General features: G+C 42.7%; 1 long non-coding RNA gene across 1 annotated transcript in view; it reads right to left on the bottom strand.

The window, feature by feature from the left end:
* Nucleotides 1-6,124: 6,124 nt before the first annotated feature.
* The window catches only part of LOC131382141 (uncharacterized), a 48,539-nt gene continuing 38,590 nt past the window's right edge, over nucleotides 6,125-16,073 (bottom strand). Inside the window, exons 3-5 of the long non-coding RNA XR_009211351.1 lie at nucleotides 8,115-8,218; nucleotides 7,813-8,028; nucleotides 6,125-6,781 (exon numbers count right to left, since the gene is read on the bottom strand). This is a non-coding gene — a long non-coding RNA (uncharacterized LOC131382141). The remainder of the gene's footprint in view (nucleotides 6,782-7,812; nucleotides 8,029-8,114; nucleotides 8,219-16,073) is intronic.

Genomic DNA, 16,073 nt, shown 5'->3' with positions numbered 1-16,073 from the left:
CCCCTCCTGTTAAATCTGAGTGGGCTTGAGACTGTGGGACCTCCAGGGTTAGCTCAGGAAAGGCAATGCTGCTTCCTCTTTGTTTGCTGGGACACTTGCCTTTAGAGCCTTAAGCCATAGTGTATGAAGTCTGACTGCTCTGAGGCCACCGTGCTGTGTATAAGTCCAGGCCACCTGGAGAGGCCACGTATGGGTGTTCCAGCTGCAGCCTCAGCTGAGGTCCCAGCTGACAGCCAGTATCATCTACTGGACACATGGATGCCTCCAGGTGATTCCAGTCATATTGAGTCAACGCCAGGTGTTCATGCACCCACTCAAGGCCCCAGACATGTGGAGCAGAGCCAAGCTGTCCCTGATGTGTTCTATCCAAATTCCTGACCCACAGAATTTGGGAGCATAATAAAACAGTTGCTTTATGCAACTAAGGTCGTAGTGATTTGTTACACATTGATAGTAACTTAAACGTGAAGGCTGCATAGAATCATGATTAATAAGGAATCCAGAACCCATCTGCCTGACTCCCCCATTTACCACCACCTCTGCAACCTGGTGCAAGGTATTTCAACTCTTGTGCCTCAATTTTCTCATTGGTAAATTGTAGGTACTATTAGTGCCTACCTAATTTGGGTTACTGTGAATATTAAGTGATTCAGAAAGTGCTGAAAACACTGCCTGGTACCCAGTAAACCCTCCATAAAGATTGCTGTTCTATTCTAAAGCCTTTCCTGACCACTGTAGCCCATGGTGGTGTCTTCTCTTATTCAATCCCTCATCGGGCACCACTCATCTCTTCCCAGGGATGACTCTTGGGTTGTCTAAGCATGTCTTCTCTCCCTGGCCTGACCGCTGGGGTCTTCAGGGCAGGGAACAGCATGCATCTGGCATCTCAACAGCTCTTGGCACAGAGCTTTCCACAGAATGGATGTTCTAAAGTATATGTTGAAGAAGAAAAACACAAGGCACAGACAGGCACATGGCTGGCTCTCATTGGTTCAATGCCAACGACGGCTCGGGAGGGATGGTAACTCTCCATCCTCAGTGTGCTCTGCCTAAGATAATCCTCCTCCCTGGCACTTCTCTTCTATTATGCTCTTCAACTGCTCTCTTATGTTCCAGTCTTTTTGGAAGATTTTGGTTCGATGAGTTCCTTTCATGCTCAGTGTCAAAAGTACCTTGTTGCATTTCCTGATAAACAGTTGTTTGGACATATGGAAATTCCCAGCATTGCTCAAAGTTGACACGAGTATGGGAAATAGTCATTACCTCATCCTGCTAGCATGAGAGTTCCTGGATGCAGGCATTTTTGAAAGTAAATTGGTCTTAAAAATGTATCCCCTATTCTGAGAATTTGTTCTAATGAAGTAAGTTGTGTATGCAGAAAAGGTTTAGTGGATGAATAGAAGTTCACTACAGCATTATCTACAATAGTAAAGACAAATTGAGTACACTCAGATGCCCAACATCAGGGCTGGTTAAATATACTATGATTTATCAAAATGTGGCAGGCTATTCCTTCATTCAGAAAATGTTTATCAAGTGCTTACTCTGTACCATGCACTGTTCTGGAAATGTGAGAGAGGCAGTGGACACAACAGACAGGAATCGTTCCCTTGTGGAGCCTGCATGCTGGTGGGAAATAAAGACTGCAAGCACCACACACTTTTCATAGAAGTGCAATATGTGGCACATAGGAGGGTGTTGTTGGGCTGTGGAGAAACATAAAACAGGGCAGGAGAATGGAAAACGTGTGTGGGGAGGGGCTGTGGAGGAGTGGGAAACTATTAAATAGGGTGGTCAGGTAAGGCCTCATTGAAAAGGTGACGTTAAGTAAAAACCTGAAGAAGGCAAGGGAGCAAGCTGTGGGCAGACAGTCTTTAAGAGTGTTATAGAAAATAGCAAATGCATGGCCCTAAGACTAGAGCATATTCAAGGAATAGCAAGGAAGGCACCACAGCTGACATGGAGTGAGCAAGGGGGAAAGAGCAGTAGATAAGAGGCAGCCAGATGCCATGGGGCCTAGTCGACCACACTGAGGACTTCAGAGTTCCCTCTGAGCAAGGGGCACCAGCCGAGAGACACAGAAGGCTGAGGAGTAACAAGATCTAACCAAGGTTTCAAAAGATCCATGACTACCATGCTGAAGACAGACATCAAGTAACAAGGTCAGAAAGGAAGAGACCTGCCAGGAAACTCTTACAATATTCCAAGCATAAGATAATGTTGCCTTGGACTAGGGTTGAACAAGTGGCCAACTTCCAGCTGTATTGCAGAAGCAGAGCCAACAGGATTTGCTGCCATATTGGATATAGGATGTGATGAAAGAACAGACGTCAAGAAGAGTCGGCCATTCTGAAGGATACGCAAGAGAAAATTCAATGACATGAGAAAATATTCAGAATACATTTCGAAGTGGAAAAGCATGTTATAAAACAGTGTTTTCAAAATGATTCTATTTTTGGAAAGAAAAATACATATGTAGGAAAATACATACAACTAAGAAAGACCTGAAGGATGTCAACTGAAATGCAAACAGTGCTTTCTTCTGGAGTAGGATTGTCAGTGGTTTTTATTTTCTTCTTTTGCCTATATTTAATTTCTACTTTTCCCAACATGAATATGCGTTGCTTTTTAACCAAGAAAAATAATTCATTTAAATGTGATCACCCTCCCCACCTTCCTAACCCTAGGTCTGTCAAAATGAGCCTCTCTTCTATATTGCTTTATGATTTTCTCTGTTTTCCTAATGGTAATTATGGCTACTTGGTAGCTTAAAGCTCCAAATAATGAAGGCAGTTAGCATTCAGAAATCTTCATTTTATTTCCCAAAAGCAATTCCAGGTAGAAGGGAGTCTGTCAGTCATGCACTCGAGGTAAACAGATGCATGGGAAAGTTTTAGGGTCATATTTAAGTTTTCAATTCATACCAGATTGTTAAACATAAGTGAAGTACCCATCCCAGTATCAAGAATGACTGTGGATGCCGATTGGAAGCATCATTCCCCCTTTCTATTGAGAACCAGTTTCTTGCTTTGTTAGGAGAGGCAAGACACATGTGTGTGAAAACATGAGGAAGTATATCATGTAACTCAGACAATCCATGGGACAGGTAGGTGGAGAAAAGGTGAGAGCGTGTGCTGGATATTCAGGTACAGCTGCCCGGAGATTGTGAGAGCTGACCTAGCCCTAAAGGAAAGACGGGAAGGATGAGGCAGCCACAAAGAAGAGAAGAGGGCATTCCAAGTTACATAAAGGGGTTGTGGCTTTCTGCAGCTATTCAGTAAATAATGACAGCTCCTTTGAAGAAATCCCCTCAGGAACATCCAACCTTTCCTTTTACATGAGGTCCATAGAGGCTATTTACCAAGTTCTCTTTGTCCATGGAAATTTTCCTGTCTACCTAAAATGAAAGTCTACTAATCCTTCTCTTCTCTTAAATGAACAGTTAAAAATGAAACCTTTAAATTATGAGCATGATATTTATGTGTTTAAGAAATGAATTTCTTTAGCACAATAATTTTAACATTGCCAATTTCCCAGTTAATGGCTAAATAAATGGCTCCTACTTTTGGGTTTGGTAAATATTTCTCTCTCCATTATCATTTATTCTCTTGTGGGAGCCATAGACTGCACCATAAACTCAGTACAGAGAATTGTTTTAAGTTTATTTTATGCAATATTTAGTAGAAACTCCCTATAACATCCATTAGGGGAGATAATGGATTTCTTTCCTCTTCTAGAAAGTCTGTACTTCTACTACAGTCATAAAATGAGCATTGTATACGCTCTAGACCTGGATCTGCCCAAGTTCTCAAATTGTGCAGATGTAGAAATAGACACAAAGAAAATTCTCTGCCATTATGTAAACATCCAGCCTTTGTTATCATTTTCGCTATAGAAGAGAAATATCTGCTGTGTGAGACTGAACAGCTGGCAGCCCCGCAAGTCTACATGGATGCATATGTTTGGGAGTTAGCAGGGTAAACTGAGTCTGTGACCAGTAACCCAGCAGGCGTGACACAGGCTCACAGGGTCATCAAGTTCATATGTTTCTCCTTTCATGGCAGCAGCAGCAGCAACAGGAGATAACCCACGGGTTGCCAAGGTGTGCCTGCTGCACACCAGAGAAGTGGGCTTTACTGCATGCTTCTGGATGCAGGACTTGGCCACCAATGCTGAATTGTACCCTGCGAGATAGTTGTGACTTCCCCTTTCCCCATACCACAGACAGCTTCTCCAGCCACTTCGCCCCTTGGAATTTTTTTTCAAAAATACCTATCACAATCTGTATTAGCCAGAGTTCTTCAGAGAAACAGAACCATAGGGTATATATATAGAGAAAGACAAAATGAGATTTATTATGGGAATTGGCTCACGTGATTACGGAGGCCAAGCAGTCCCATGATATGGTATCTGTAAGCTGGAGACCCAGGAAAGCCAGTGGCGTAATTCAGCCTGAGTCTGAAGGTCTCAGAACCAGAGAAGAGAGAAAGAATTCACCATTCCTCCACCTTTTTGTTCTATTTAGTCCCTCAATGGATTGAGTGATACTTGCCCACATTGACGAAAACAAATCTTCTACCAATTCAAATGCTAATCTCTTCCACAAACACCCTCACAGACACACCCAAATAAAATGTCTTACCAACTATCTGGGCACCCCTTAACCCAGTCAAGTTGACCCAAAACATTAACCATCACACCATATAATTTATTTAATATTTACTTCCATTATCTTGCTTAAAATATGGCTGTCTCCCTCTTTTAAAATGCAAACTCCATGAGAGCAGGGACTCTTGACTTTTTCCCCAGTTACCAGTACATTGTCTATAACTGAATAAATAGCTAGTGAAGAATGAATGAATTTTCCCCCAGTACCTACGAAAGCACCTAGAACATGGTACTCACTAAATAACTGCTGAATGAATAAGGGTTAACACATTTTATTTCATTTAATCCTACAGGTAGACATTATTATCCCAATTTTACAGACAAAAAAACTGAGACTCAAAGGGATCCAGTAGCTTGATCGAGGTCATGCGCATGGTTAACGGTGGAGAGAGTGGAGAGAGAAGGCAAAGCTAGTTCTATTTCACGCCAAAGCTCTTATAATAATGCTAGGTTGATTGGGATTGCTTAATGTGGCATTTGGAAACAGATCCATTAATTTATTGATATCTGCTTGTACCTTTAAATACAACTTGTAAACACTAGTGGTCTAGAGAAAAAAAATTAATGTGTTTCAGGTTCTCTTTTGTAGTCACCCATTTATCCTCAGATTGCTTCTGCATCATCAAAGTGTATTAAACAAATATTTATTGAGCATCTATTATGCATCAAGCACAGTTCTATATATAGCAGGATACACTAGTGAACAAAACTGTGTTTTCTTCTGTTCCAGAATCTTGACTCCTTACATTTTATTTGCCTTGGTAGCCTTAAAACTCAATTTTCTTCTCTATAGTCCCGTGAAATTCTGGGGAGCTTTGCTCAGTTTCTCTGTGCCTTAGTTGAGGCTCTCTGCTTTGTGAAGAGCCTCACCTGTCACCATCTTAGGAATCATCAAACGCCTCAAGAAGAAGAGTACTGAAGAAAGTCTGGCTCACATCAACATTTCCCCTTCTCTCTGAGATGTTGGTCCTACAAGTCTGACTGCCTTGGTATCTAGCTACACCTCCTCCAATGGTTTTTTTGTATTGTATTCAGCTTTTCTAGTTATTTTCAGTAGGAGGGCTTATCCGTTTCTCTAAGTTAGACCATAATAGTCAGAGGCAGATATCTTCTGTTTCTCTTTAATCTTCAATAACATGGTCATATTTGCCCCTGCACATCTGAGCATTTCAGTGTACAGCTGAGGAGGCTCATGTTCGCATAGTCTTTTCCAGTCATGCAACCTTGCATTCGCCTTTTCTTCACGATTCTTCATGGCTCTGGCTACACTGACTACCTTTCTACCCCTGACCAGTATCCACCTAAACTATTATCCCCAACCCTTTTTTTTTTTTTTTTTTTTTTTTTTTCCCTTTTTTTTTTTTTTTTTTTTTTTTTGAGATGGAGTCTTGCTCTGTCACCCAGGCTGGAGTGCAGTGGTGTGATCTTGGCTCACTGCAACCTCAACCTCCCAGGTTCAAGCGATTCTCCTGCCTCAGCCTCCCGAGTAGCTGGGACTACAGGTGCGCGCCACCATGCCTGGCTAATTTTTTGTATTTTTAGTAGAGATGGTGTTTCACCGTGTTAGCCAAGATGATCTCAATCTCCTGACCTCATGATCTGCCCACCTCAGCCTCCCAAAGTGCTGGGATTACAGGCGTGAGCCACTGTGCCCAGCCCATTATCCCCTAACCTTAACCATCAAATGCCCGCATCCCTCTAGGCTTTAAATGAATGGTTATGCTGAGCTTCTGCTGCTTCCCAAGGAAATTGACTCTTCCCACCAAATGATACCGTCTTACCACCCACTTCTGTCCAGCATGGCAGAGGACACTGTGGAGGAAACTTACGAAATCTATAGATACCACAGACACCAAATGCTTCAGTTAGAGTTAAGTGTCATTGCCACTCCCACTGAGATGAGTCTAAGAACACCAAACCCTAGGATTTCCCTGATCTCTGGGGCAACAGAAGCAGCCCCCTCTCCCCTGCTAGAAGAAAGCAGCTTCCCATTACCTGGGTACCACAGGAAGTCCTCACCTGAGGGGACTACTTACAAGATGACTTTTGTCCTTCACAAGATGCATCCTCACATCCCCTCATTGCCTCCAGCCCACTAGTTAAGATCCATTATCTGCAAAACCCCAGAGAAGGAAATGAAGTCCTGTGCAAAGGCAGTTGATGAAAGCTATTCACCAAGTATTTGGTGACTGGTTTACTCATCAAGAGTTGAAAGGCCTAATACTCACCAGCAGAAATCAGAGAAACACATATGGGGGCAGATCTTGAGAGTGTTGGGTCAGGAGGTGTTGGTATTATACATAAGAGTGACTAGGGAAGGTCTACTGACACTCTCCTATAACTCACTGTCCTCAAAAGGACAATTGTGTCTATCCTAATAATGCTGATCAGAGGTTTCTTGAAGCTTGGACAAGATGACAGCCTACAGTCAATGAGGGAAAGATGCCATATTTGCCATGGCGTGGTATTGAGGACGGAGTCAGACAGTCCAGGGAGGATTTATTATGCAAGACCAGAGACCCCGATCTTGTTCCCTGTGAGGCCAAGAAGACATGCCCTTTATATAAAAATAACAAGGTCACTGGTGAGGGGCCACCAGCATTGTTGGGAATCTCACTAGTGATTGTCTTCCATGGTCTATGACTCACAGTAGGAAATGCTGCAACAGAACTGACCTCTCTAACATTACTGAAGATGAAGATATTTTGGAGTAGCAGAGGCCAAGTAGCAGCATTCAGCCATCAAAGTGAATATGACTACCACAAAGTGAATATGACTACCATATGGCAGCAAGGCCAAGGTGCCAGCCAGGGTCGTGTACACACAGGGTATTTCTAGAGGAAAGATAGATGAGTACCCACTGTGAATATTTCCAGACTTGTGTAACCAGAAAAAAAAATATTAAGAGAAGGTAAGCTGAAATCTGAAGTCTGCTGCCAAAAAGAAAAATGATAATCCCTCACCTAGCTCCCAGATTTGAGTCAGTTCCCAGGCTCCTGGCCTAGTGATTAGAGGGGAGCCTGGGCCCCCTTGGAGAAAAAACCCTGCAGTGCCACAAACCTTCCCCCAAAGGGACCTGTGTAACTTTACACTAAGAAAATGGAAATACACAGATTTTTCAGGGTATACAGGGTCTAACCTTACAATGACATCAGCAGAACCTGAAATTCCATGATGACAGCTAGTTAGGATGGGAAATTATGGAGGCAGGTGATAAACGGAGTTCTTGTCAAAGCAGGCTCAGCAGTGATGGTGAGGGTCTTAGGACCTACCCTGTTGTTGCTTCCTCAGTTCCAGTGTGCTTAATTGGAAAGGATAGACTGAGCAGCTGGTAGAGCCCTCACGTTTTGTTTTCCTGACCTGTGAAACAAGAACCAGGAAGGAAGAAACAAATGGAAATACAGAAAGTGCCCATTCCCACCTAAGATAGCAAATCAAAGCAATACTCTATTCCAGTGGAATGGCTGAGATTGATGCCACTCTCAAGAACTTAGCAAATGCAGGGGTGGTCATCCCCATCATATCCCCATTCAATCCATCTAAATGGTCCCTGCAAAAAACAGATGGATTTTCATGAATAACAGCAGACTACCGAAATATTGTCTAAGTTGTAGTCCCAATTGTATGTAGCTGCCGAATTGGATGTGGTATCTTTACCGGAACAGAGCAGCATGGCCATTGGTACTTGGGTTGTGGCTATCCATCTGGCAAACAAGTCATCTTCAAACCTCCTCAGGAAGGATGGTCAAGATCAGTTTTGCTTTACTAAGAAAGGATATGAGTACATATTCATTGTCTTTCCCCAAGGCTATGTGTATTCTCTTTCTCTCTGTCACCTTGACATACCATGCTGGTATACTATATTGCTGACATTATGCTAATTGGACTTGGTGAACAGGAAGTGGCCAGTACTCTGGATGTCAAGTAAAACACATGAAGGTGAAACATAAATCGTTTACAGTATCAAAGTCCTGCCATATCAGTGAAGATTTTAGGAGTCCCATGGTTTGCAGCATCCTAAGGTAAACAATTACCCCTATGAAAAGTGATATTTTTTGGTGGGCCACTTTGGATTTTTGGTGGCAGCCAATATTGTGCTTGAGATTATTTCTTTGACTCATCTCTTGGGTCATTAGAAGTCTACCAGTTTTGAGTGGGACCCAAAGCATAATAAAACTGCAGAAATTCTAGGCTTCAGGATAACATACTCTGCTGTTGAGGCCATATAATTCAACAGATCCAACAGTGCCTGGGGTATCCATGGTAGAAAAGGATGCTATGGGAAATCTTGGACAAACCCTAATAGATTTGCGGTACAGAATGGGTAGGGTTCTGGAGAAAGGCATGTCTACTCCATTCAAGAGACCATTTATTGTTTAATTACTCACCACTCAAAAAAACAGCTTCTGATGTGATAAGGGGTCAAGAGAGATCAAGCACCTGAAAGTGGGACATCAAGTGATTATATGATAGGAGTTTCCTATTACAAATTGGACATTGTCAGATCCAACAAGTTGGTAAGGTTTGATGGAAATGGTATATTCAGGACCAGGTCTGAGCAAGTCCAGATGGTATAGGGTGGCCCAGGGCTCCATGTCACCTACCTCTGCCATCCTGACACATCTCTCAGCTCACATCTATACATATGGGGGCAGGAGTGAGGGAACTCTATGATTCGCTGATGAAAGAGGAACAACACAGCTCATTCCTGGTTCATGGATGGATTGGTTCAGATAATCAATGCTGCCTGAGAGTGGACAGCTGTCAACACTACCACTCAACTCAGTGGTAGCCGTAAAGGACAGTGATGAAGGGAAACCCTCCTAGAAGGTAGAGCTGTGAGCAGTATGCTTGTTTGTCCACTTTGTATGCCCGGAGAAGTGGTATGAGATAAGGATATACGTGGACTTCCGTGTAGTGGCAAATAACTTGGCTGGTCTTGGTCTGGGGTTTAGAAGGGGCAAGTTTAGATGATCAGAGACAAAGTGGTGTGGGAAGAAGCATGTAGATGGACTGTTGGAAGTGGCCACAAAATGTGCAGATCTTTGTATCTCACATCAATGCCACTAGAGAAGATTCAGCACAGACGGGACACTCACTAACCAGGTAGATGGGAGGAACCGGCTGGTAGATGTCTGTCATCCTCTGTCCCCAGCCACCGCAGTGCTTGTACAATAAATGGAGAGTGGCCATAGTGGCAGGGAAGGCCATTATTCAAGGCCTCATCCATCATCCAGCATGGACTCTTTTTCACCAAGACAATTGGTAAATTTATTATTTATTTATTTATTACCAAATAAATAAATGTATTAGATCAGACCACTTCCACCTAGAGGGGGCAGAGTTCATCTTTACCAGAATTTACCTCTATTCTGAATATGAGTTTGCCTTTCCTTCTCTGCTGCAGTGCCTCTGAGAGCACCACTATCCACAGATGTGCAGGGCACCTGACGTACTGATATGAAAGCCTGCGGACATCACCACTGTCAGTGGAACCTGTTTCACTATGAGGGAGGCATCGGAGTGAGTGCGGGACCACAGGATCTACCATCCTACCACGTACCACACCCCTAGAAGAGGCTCCCTGACTGATCCCTTTTGAAGGCTTAGCTAAGCTACCCAAGGGACAACACCCTATAGGGTGGAGGTGCTTCCTCTAAGATGCAAAGTGTGTATTGAACTGACCATTGCATGAAACTACGTCCCCAATGGCTAGAATACATGAGTCTGTGAACCAAGGGGTAGAAGTAGGATTAACTCCTCTCACCATCACTCTGAGTGACCCACTTTGGGAATTTGAACTTCTTTTCCCTCCAGTTACTGGCTCTGAGATTAGAAGTCTTGTCTTCCTAGAAAAGAAGTGTTTTCACTAGAGAATATAGCAGTGTTCCACTAAACCTAAAGCTGTGAAGGCCATCAGGTCACTTTGGGCTCATGTTCATAGACCAGCAGGCAGAGAAGTGGGTAATGGAGGCAGGAGTGGGTATATGCATAATGGGGTATTCCTTGGTGCCTCTCTTGGTTTTCCAAGCCCAGTAATAGTGAAGTGGTTGCACAGCCAGGGGCTAGCAATGGAAGCACACAAAAGGGCTTGAACTGCTCACCAAGTTACTGGATTACTTTATCTGGTAAACAACCTAAATCACATAGGTGCCACTAAGAGTAGGAGAAATCTAAAATGGGTAATGGGGAAGGGACATGAGGAATTAATTACAGCTGGCTTAATCAGAACTGCCTGCATCCACTGGTACTTTAGCATGGGACATGTACTTTATGTTGCCCAGGTTGGCCTCGAACTCCTAGGCTCAAGCGATCCTCCCACGTCAGCCTCTGGAGTAGCTGGGACTATAGGCACATGCCACCATATTCAGCAGGATGTATACTTTTAAAAGTGTGGGATCTGCTGTCACCTTGAGGATGTACTAACTGGGTTGACTTCATGTAGGGCATGGGTAGATCTGAGCAGGGCAAAGTAGACTGCAGGAGATGTTGGGGATGCCCCACACCATGTCATGCCCTTTACCCTTCTTGATTTCAGCCATAGCTGCAGTGGGTAGTTCCATGCAAACTCACGTTCAAGCCTGTTTTGCTGCAGGGCCTTCTCAGAAGACTTCTCAGCACATTTGGCCCAGTCTCAACACAGCCCAGAGGCGAAGGGGCATTACCACGCCAGGGGCAATCCTCCAGCAGTGGGAGATACGAGCCTGTGCATAAATGTTCCCACCTCTCATCACTCAGATGAGCAACACCAAGAGGCTTCCTGTACCTTTCTTAGAGGCCACAGCAGGATCAATCCCCCACTGCACACAGCAGCCATCTCAATAATGCACCATCCTATTAGTGTCTCTCCTTCCCCATCTCACCCTCCCTGCTCTCTCCTACCTCCAGGATTTTCCTCCTACTTAAAGTAACTCCTCTCAAGTCCTGCCTCATGTTCTATATTCAGGAGTTCCCAAACTAAGGCAATAGCTGCACCTGCAAAGGAAGCAACTACTTGATAATATGTGATATAATCCAGAACAGCAAGAGTCCAGTCAAAGTCAGAGGAGAAGAATTCAGAAGAGTAAGGTGGGTGTGGGTATATTATATGTATGAGGAGGCATTGGATAACTTCAAGCTACCAAGTGCAGTTCATTCAGTAAACCAGTAATATATGGTTTTAGAGCTGACAATGTGAGGTATAATATACAAAAGCTTAGAAAGGCATAGGGAGACATCTATCTCTTTCCTTTGCTTTGAGTGCATGTGCTTGCATCAGCTGTGTGTGTGTGTGTGTGTGTGTGTGTGTGTGTGTGTGTGTGTGTGTGTTTATAAACACACATACACTAGACTATAAAAAGAAATCACGATATCCATTGGAAGAACCTGTCTATTTGAAACCCAGAAACTTTCTCAAGGCCGCACTAGGGGGAGATAGCCTAGTTACAAGCCAAAGACTCAAGAGGAAAAAGTCCCTGGAATGAATAAATAGTCTGATAAACCTAAACATATGTGGTAACTGCAGAAAGAAGTCCCTTTTCATTTACAGAGGGAGAGAAGTTGCATATATTAATCATGTCTGCTCTCGCTCACACTTTCAGGAACCACTTATATGCCTTGTGAAACATCAATGTTCCATGAAACACAGTTTGAAAACCTGAGCTAACCTCTCCCCTTTCTTCTAGAGCGTCTCCACTCAGTCATCTCCAACAGACTGGACCCCTCCACTTTGCTAGGATATCCCAGAGGAGACCAGAGCAGAATTCCCCGTGAAGATACTGCAAATGCTGCACCGCTTTGACACAGATGAATATTGCCTTAATACTTTCTCATTGCAGGTCCATTCTCATTCCTCATGTTCTAATATCACTGGGAACAGTAAGAAGCTGCCATTACTTTATGTTATACTTTTACATACTTTAAGGTTATTACTGATTAATAAGAATTAAAGGAAGCTGAGAATATATAAAGCATTTCTTATTTGCAGTTTTTCACTCCATTTGATATACAGACTGTGTGTATCAAATAGATTTACAGACTGTGCTACAATATTTTTTTCTCTTATTGGTAGGGGCTAAATCAGTCTCCCCTCCCCCTGCAAGAAATAGATGTTGAAATCTTAACTCTCGGTACCTCAGAACTGACTTCATTAGGAGACAGGATTGTTGCAAATGTATACTTAAATTAAGATGAGGTCATACTGGCGTAGAGTGGGCCCTGGTCTAACATGACTGACGTCCTTACAGAAAGACAGCCACAGGCCGGGCATGGTAGCTCACGCCTGTAATCCCAACACTTTGGGAGGCTAAGGCGGGTGAATCATGAGGTCAGGGGTTTGAGACCAGCCTGGCCAAGATGGTGAAACCCAGTCTCTACTAAAAATACAAAAAAAATTAGTTAGGCACGGTGGCAGCCACCTGTAATCCCAGCTACTCGGGAGGCTGAGGCAGGAGAATCAGCTGAACCTTGGAGGCAGAGGTTGCAGCAAGCTGAGATCAGGCCACTGCACTCTAGCCAGGGTGACAGAGCAAGATCTGTCTCAAAAAAAAAAAAAAAAAACACACACACACACAAGAAAAGGAAAGAATGAAAGACAGCCCCGTGAAAACAGAGACACACACAGGGAGAATGCCATGTGACAACAGAGGCAGAGACTGAGGTTATGCAGCTGCAAGCCAAGAAATGCCAAAGGTTGCCCACAAACCACCAGAAGCTAGCAGAGGCACGGAATCCCCTACAGGTTTCAGAGGGAACATGACCATGCCAACACCTTGATTTGGACTTCCAGCCTCCAGAACTGTGAGAAATTAAATTTCTGTTGTTTTGAGCCACCCAATTTGAAGTACTTTCATTATGGCAACCCTAAGAAACTTATATATTTATGTAAACTATTTCTCTTTGATCAAGTACCTAAGATGTATTGATCGGGATAAAAGTGTGTCTCCATTTTTCACCCATTTTCTCTCTTTTTGAGGGACTTTGACAGTTTCTGAATTAAGAGGCTATTTTTAGGAATACTGATGTATGTATCAATTTTGGATGTATTTAATTAAAATTTGTAAATGAGCAGCACTACTTTCAAAAAAGATCTGTCCTACATCTGTCTGCGATTCAAAGAGGTACTGAACCGACACTCACTGCCTCTGTTGGCCTTAATAGATACACAATCCTCTCTCAGAATAGCAGAGCATTATTCTAAAATTAAAATAATCACTAAAGCTAGGTGACAGAATGCCTTTACGTGGGGCCTCCACAGGCCTGGCTATGCCAGATTTAATTAAGGAGTTTCATTTGCATCAATAAATTATTATCCAAGGTAAAATAAAAGTTATTCGATTTGTTCACACTCAATTTCATTTAGGTATACAATTAGTAGTTTAAGTCTATTGCAAAATAATTCAGCCAAGAAATCAATTTTAGCACCTACAAAAAAGCCCAACCAGGCTATAATTACAGTCTTCCAAATGCTAATTGCATGCAGTTTTGGATGGGAAATATACATATATCTATATCTCATCTTACTGTTTACCACCAAAAAATTATACTTGCATAAAACATGGGGAAATTATCTACATTATTTATGACTCTCAAAAGGTTAGAATGCTCCTTTTAAAGCCCCTTTGGATTGGCTCATATTAGTAATTAATTGTCTTCTCTGGCTGTATTTGTACCTCTTATTCTTCTTGTGCAGTCGAAAGCTACAATGGGTTGGGCAGAAAGCTCCACAGGCATCAGGGACCAGAGATAAAAGTAGGAACTGGGACCTCAGGAAGAATCTGGGCATCGCTGGGGCTAGTTGGCTGGAGTGTCAGTTTTCTTGGCTGGACAGCTACTTCTCAATGATCTCATCCACCAGAAGAAAGGTCATGAGTTGGGGAATGACCCCCCAGTGGAGTAATTGGTGAAAACAACGTTTGTTTCTAAATAGAAAATTAGATATATGCTCCAGGCAGTCCATAAGGTGACATGCTTTATGAACAATGAGAAGTAACACAGCATTCAACAGGTTGTTCTGAGAATTTTCACGTCCTCTAGACCATTCATCTAAAAATTATGGATAAATACTTTGGAGCAATTTAAGAATGCAAAAGCAGTGCACAATTGAGTTGGATTTTGTTATTTTGACAATATTATCTCACTCTCTGACAAAACCACACTCACTATGACAATAATGTCTTGCATTTGTATGGCCGGTCATAGTTTATGAAGGTCCAACACATTCTTCCTGGGAGGTAGATTTGCAAGTGATTATTACTGTTATGCTATTTCATAGTTGAAGAAGACACTGGGTGAATTGAAAAAGAAACTGAAGATTGGAGAAATTGGGTGATTCAACCAAGGCCCCACAGCTACTCTAGCACCACGTTATGTCATTATGCATATTTGACATTTGCATTTCAAATGCAATGGTGAATATCACAACAAATATAAGTGTATTATTTTCTTTAATGTAAAGCGTTGTTTTGTATATTATTCATGGTACCATGCAGTGCCTTCTTTCCTGGACTGTGGAGAGAACATTCTTAATGTCTTAGCATCATAAAGAACTGCTCTTCTGAGCACTGGAGCAGTTACCCATTCACATAGCTCATTATCTTTCTGGAGAAGTTGATGTATTTCCTTCTGCATCACCTTTATTTGTAATGACACCTACGTGTCTCTCCAAGGTGCCCTGGTTTTGAAAGGAGAAAGTAGGGATTCATTCAGAGATGAATATGGAAAAGCTAGGTGGAATGGGTAATAGTGAGGACAAGAAGGTGTCAGCTTCATAATCACAAATCATGGTGATTTCATGTGACTTTGATGCTAAGTTTGAAGAGAGATGTTGATGAAAGCAGTGTGTCCAGAAGAGGAACAGTGAGTAGTTGGGAAAGAATTCTTATGAGAAGCTGTTGGAGGAACTGGGAAGTGTTTACTCTGGATTGGAGAAGTCTCAGGAGACATGATACCTGCATTCTCTTATGTGGAGAACCAACATATAGAGAGGCAGGGGAAGGTTTTTGGTGGATGCATGGGGCATAGTGAGATCATTGGGAAAAGACCACCAGGAAGGAAAGTTCACCTCAATTTAATAAAAAGTGTTCTAACAATTACAGTGACAAACAATGGTCAGAGTGTTTTGTGGAGTTTTCCATCCTTGACTGGAAGTACACAAGCAATGACTAGACATCTGTCAAAAAGAGTACCACATGAGATTTTCAGCCAAGTGGCCCTGAGGTATCTTCTAACCCTAAATGCTGATGATTCTAAGAATAAGTCCTGCTTGACTCCCTGGTTTCACTATTCCTTGACATTTGACAGAGAACTCTCTACAGAGCACCTACCATGATCTCAGGACCATGCTATAGTATCATTCCTTAAGCTTGTTCTTTCAATTCTGGCTGCTTGCCTCTGAAGAGTAATACCAAACCCTGAAGGAACCACGA

This window comes from Hylobates moloch, unplaced genomic scaffold (genome assembly GCF_009828535.3).
Source record: "Hylobates moloch isolate HMO894 unplaced genomic scaffold, HMol_V3 SCAFFOLD_20, whole genome shotgun sequence".
Lineage (NCBI taxonomy): Eukaryota > Metazoa > Chordata > Mammalia > Primates > Hylobatidae > Hylobates > Hylobates moloch.
The sequence above is the reverse complement of the archived record's forward strand: the minus strand, read 5'-3'. Positions and strand labels throughout refer to the sequence as shown.